This window comes from Dioscorea cayenensis, chromosome 4 (genome assembly GCF_009730915.1).
Source record: "Dioscorea cayenensis subsp. rotundata cultivar TDr96_F1 chromosome 4, TDr96_F1_v2_PseudoChromosome.rev07_lg8_w22 25.fasta, whole genome shotgun sequence".
NCBI classification, from domain to species: domain Eukaryota; kingdom Viridiplantae; phylum Streptophyta; class Magnoliopsida; order Dioscoreales; family Dioscoreaceae; genus Dioscorea; species Dioscorea cayenensis.
In genome coordinates this window covers 7513955-7519294 of record NC_052474.1, presented here as the reverse complement: position 1 = coordinate 7519294, position 5340 = coordinate 7513955, and positions in this window count along the sequence as shown.

Sequence of the window (5340 nt, the reverse complement as noted above, 5' to 3'; positions counted from 1 at the left end):
CCTCTAAACATTTCAGGACTCCCGACCAGAAGAAGGAAACTCTACCCCGAAATTGGCAGAATAAGTCCCAGGTAGGCTTATTATAATTAAATTGTAGCACCTTCGCGCAGCTCCACTTCCAGTCCATCAAGAACTTCCATCTCCATTTACCGAGCAAAGCGAGATTAAAGGAAGTTAGATCCAAAATACCCCAATCCCCTTGCTCCTTCGAGCGACAAATATTCTGCCAAGCAACAAGACGACATCTAGGTTTCTCAATGTCGGGCCCAGACCATAAAAAATCACGACGAACCCGGTCAATTTCTTTAGTGACCCACTTGGGAAGACGGAATAACGACATCCAATACGTCGGAACAGCGGAGAGAACTGAATTAAGTAAGGTAAGCCTGCCTCCAATTGAAAGATAATTCGATTTCCAAGAAGCCAGCCGGCCTTTAATTTTTTCAGTCAAGCTCCTCCAGTCTTGTTTACAGGGGCGCCTACCAGAAATTGGAATTCCAAGATAAGTGATAGGAAGAGAGCCCACATCACAGCTCATGGTCTTAGCTAGATCCTCAGCAGGAGTCTGGTTTAAATTTGTAGAGAATAAACATGTCTTGGCAAAGTTGGTTTCCAGACCCCGAGAGCCCTTCAAACACCATCAAAATCAACTTAATAACTCGCAGATCTTCAGCCCCACCAGTGGTCAGGATCAGAAGGTCATCCGCATAATGTAAATTACACATTCTGCCAAACTCCCCAATAAGAACACCAATTAGAATACTCGAGTTAAGCGCATTCTCAAACATAGCACTCAGAACATCCGTGACCAGGATAAAGAGTAAAGGCGAGAGAGGGTCCCCCTACCTAAGACCGCGCTGGTATCTTACATATCCTTTGGGGGAACCATTGATGAGAATTGAAGCTTTCGAGGTAGACAGGAGCAAAATGACCCATCCTATCCATCTAGTCCCAAAACCCCTGACTTTCAGCAGATCAACCAAGAAGTCCCAGTCCACGGAATTAAAGGCTTTAGCGAAGTCCACTTTAAGAACATGGCCATCTAATCTTCTCTTGTGAATACTGAATAAGAGCTCTTCCGCCCTGGCAATGTTGTCTAGAATGCATCTCCGTTTTAGAAAAGCCGACTGGACATTATCAACTAACTTATCCATCACCGAACTTAAACGAGTAGCCAAGATCTTGGAGATGATTTTCAGGGATGAATTAATCAAGCTAATCGGCCGATAATCATTCAAAGTTGCCAGGCTCGAGCTCTTAGGAATGAGCGCAATACTTGCCCAATTGATCCGCTCTAAGTTTGCCTTCCCGGAAAAAAAATCCTCACAAAGATGCAAAACCTCAACTTTGACAATTTCCCAATAGGTTTTAAAGAACAGCATAGGAAAACCGTCAGGGCCCGGCGCTTTGTCACTACCTAGGTCAAAAACCGCTTTTTTGACTTCCTCTAAGGTGAAAGGTTGCTCCAAGAGGGACAAATCAACCTTCTCCTTGTGAAACAGGAGCCTATGAAGATCCACTTTGAAACGAAAAAGGCCGTTTTTGACCGAACAAAGCACGGAAGCGAGATTCGAAAACTTTCCCTATATCCCCCGCCTCCGAAAAGGTCTGATTACCAACCGTGACAAAAGGAATAAAATTAGAGTTTTTCCTGCCGTTAGCCACCGAATGAAAATACTTAGTATTTTCATCCCCTTCCTGGAGCCACCGAAGTCTGGAACGTTGTTTCCAATACAGTTCCTCCTGCTTGCGAATCTCCCCTAAACTTTCCCACAAACCAAACTCTGTCTGAGCTTCCTCAGAAGACAGGGTCCTTGTTTCTTTGATGATGTCCAGGAGCTCCAATTCCTGAAGCAAGGCCAACTTGCGTAATTTAATAGAGCCAAAACTCTTCTTAGACAAGATACGCAATTTACCCTTCAGCCAGGCCAATTTTTTTGCTAAAACAAAAGCCCCACACCCCTCCGGGTTGTAACTCGTCCACCACTGGGACACCAAACTGGTAAAGCCATCCACCGTGGTCCAAGCTAATTCGAAACGGAAGAGCCTAGGATTAGCACAGTGCATTCCTACCTCAAGTCTAATAGGGACATGATCGGAGCCTAGCCTAGGAAGGCAATTTTGAATCATTCTAGGAAAGAGCTCAGCCCAAGTTCTATTTACAATAAATCGGTCTAGCTTTACCCAAGTGGGTTCCACCTGCCCATTTGACCACGTAAACCTTCTACCAAATGCCGGAGGTTCAAAAAGATTCAAGTCTTCCATGAAGGAGGACGCATCACGGATGTCCGTTATGTTCGGCAATCCCCCACTTTTATCCATCAGTGAAATAATGGCATTGAAATCGCCACAGATCACCCAAGGTATCTCAGGAGGGACACCACCTCCTCGAATCTCCTCCCAAAAGGCCGCCTTAAGATGCCGCGCATTAGGCCTATACACCGTTGTACATCTCCAGTTGAAATTGTCCCTTTTGGAAAAGAAGTCAATGCAAACACTAAAGGTACCTCGACTTGCTACAGTACCGGAAAGAAGGCCACTATTCCAACCGATAATAATACCGCCAGACGTCCCAACCGAAGGGAGAAACATAAATTTGTCTAACCGGGGTCCACCAATCTCCCTCCAAGTTACCTCCGTAATGAAATCCAATTTGGACTCTTGTAAGCAGCATACGTCAGCAAAATGAAGGTTCAAAAAATCTTTAACAAGGAAGCGCTTAGCAGGCTTTCCCAACCCCCTCACATTCCAAGTGATAATATTCATAAATAAACAATCTAGAGACCGCGGACCCCAGTGGAGGTCTCCGCCTGCTTCCCCTGAGCATTATCACTCAACTGGGATCGGATCTTTTCTACTTGACGAATGTAATCTAAGCATGCATCCTTATGTAAAGAAGAATCATCAAACAAAATACCACATGCAGAACAATAACTAACAATTTGAGAATTGGACCAATCTGAAATAAGAAGGGGCTTGGGAGGCATACCTTCAGAGGAATCATCACGAGAAACCCTCTTCTTAGTCGATCTGGGTGGCTCCACCACGAACCCAGCCTCCTCATTCCATCTGGTCGATGGTTTCTTGGATCGCTCACTCTTCCTAGTACCCAAAGCTGATCCCGTGACCGAAGTAGAGTTTCCAACCTTTAATCCTGGCAACATATCCTTCAATGATCTTTCAAATTCAGTAATAGACTCATCAGAACCGTATTCCTCATCTAGGTCTTCTGTCTCAACAACATTAACCAAGTTTTCCACCTCTTTATCTTTCACATTGGTCTTAGAACATGGAATGAGGACCCATTGATTTGCTAGGAATTGCCATTGGAACCCCTCAAGGGAGGCAATATCAGGTTTAATATTGTTCTCAGCCGCAACATCCTCATCTAACCTTGACACATCCACATCCACCTGATCAAGAGCGTCATCCATCCCCCTATCAAGCCTAGCAGACCCAGAAATAGCATTATCCAAGGATTCACAGACCTTGACCCAAGGCCCAACATCAAGAGACTCTGCAGTCTTATCCCTGACAGGCCCACTAATCTCATTCATCTCCCCATCATTCCGGTTCAAGAACAAATTAGGTCCACCGACTTGCACAAAAGGAGGATCAGGAGACAACGTTCGGCCCATACTGGGCCCACTTCACACATGAAAATGGGATCCAAACTTCTTGTATCGTCCATCGGAACTTGGTCAGGGTCAACCATGTACCGCGGCCCGCTCTCCAGAGACAACGGATCTACGAAATCTGGCCCAGCATTCTTCTCATGCGACTTGCCTCCCCTCTTAGGCACACAAGTGGCCATGCAAACCTCGGACGAACGAGCGTTCGTGTCTCCCAACTTTCTAACATTATCCAAGATCACCTTAGATTGGGCGCCACCCATGTCTGATTTATTTTGACTACGGGCCAACCAAACGTCGACACCGTAGCGCGTCGAGCCCCTCCCCAGAGTACCCTATGACCTCCCGTCACGTCCTTTCATCTCCGTACCAACCTTTGAGTGACCGTCGGTCCGTCCTTGAGGAGCCTCCTGAACCAGCGGCTTACGCACCAGTAATCTCGTCGGAGCCTTATCTCCGGCTACGTGGGAGCTCTGCTCAACCACAGTGCCCTTGGCCGGCAGGGAACGACCTGATGGAACCAACGGCCTAACATGGGAGCCACACTCAACCAACATCGAGGTCGCCGCCATCTCACTCTGTGAGGAGACCGCCATCGCACTAGAAGGTCGAGAGGCAAGCTTCCTAGCTTCCTCAACTATGTTCGAACTTTCCCCGCACTTCTCCTTCTCCTTCAGAGCCTCGCTAGACCCAGACGCAGGGCGGGAGCCATGCTCAACCTGCCCCATCGATCCATTCGAGTCGCTAGCAACAACAGGACGTTTTCCTTTCTCCGCTAGCAGACACCCAGGGCTAAGACGAAACACTTGTTGGTCTTGAGCTCCTGTGACAAGGAAACCAGTTCTCCCACCGTCTTCAGAACTTCTAGTATAATACTCCAACACCAACCATGTAATGGGAGATTCCAGATTCGAATCCACTGTCCCTCCCCGGAAGCTCTATCGACCGCCCCCAGTTCAGCCGACCATGGAGCTAGCCTCGCCGAGCATCTGCCATCCTTGGTCACGAAAGTCACCGCATCCAATTTGCAGGCATCTTTCACCTCCGCACGACTAATCAAGGGAATCAAGTAAGAGGCATCATTCAGTGGAGTTAGGGGTCCAGCTATCGTGCAGTTGATGATCGACGGAATTATCTCCTCCAGAGCCGAGACCGTCACATATCCCGAAGTAAGAATCATCACCACCACCTTAGACAGCTCTTCCCTAACCGCAGTAATCTCAGGAGATAACGGAAGCGATAAAGACGTTCACCAGGGCAATGAAGGATGAGGACGGGGAGGTGACCGCGCATGAACTACCGGAGGGGCCGCCCGACTCTGCTCCATCCTATCCGACGACCGTTTAGTGCGCACATGCACCCGGTTCCTCTTGGGACTTCGACGAAGTTCAGCCCTACAGTTAGCAGCGACATGACCAACCCCCGAGCAGCGGAGACAAACAACCTGGTGTCGGCAGTCCGCCGTCTTGTGCGTCCTTCTGAAGCACCTCCCACACGAAGACTCTGTAGGAGATCTTGGCCTTTTCGCCCCCGAGAGCAACATGTTCTTCTTCTGCACTTCTCCCTGCGCATCCATCCGGCAACAATGCTCCCCCGACGACGAGCTAAGAGCTTCAGAATAAGACTTACCTATCCTAGGTTGCAAACTCGTATCATTTTCCAAGGGCACCAACAACTTCCCTGATATCTCCGGCGAGGTACCGCCACT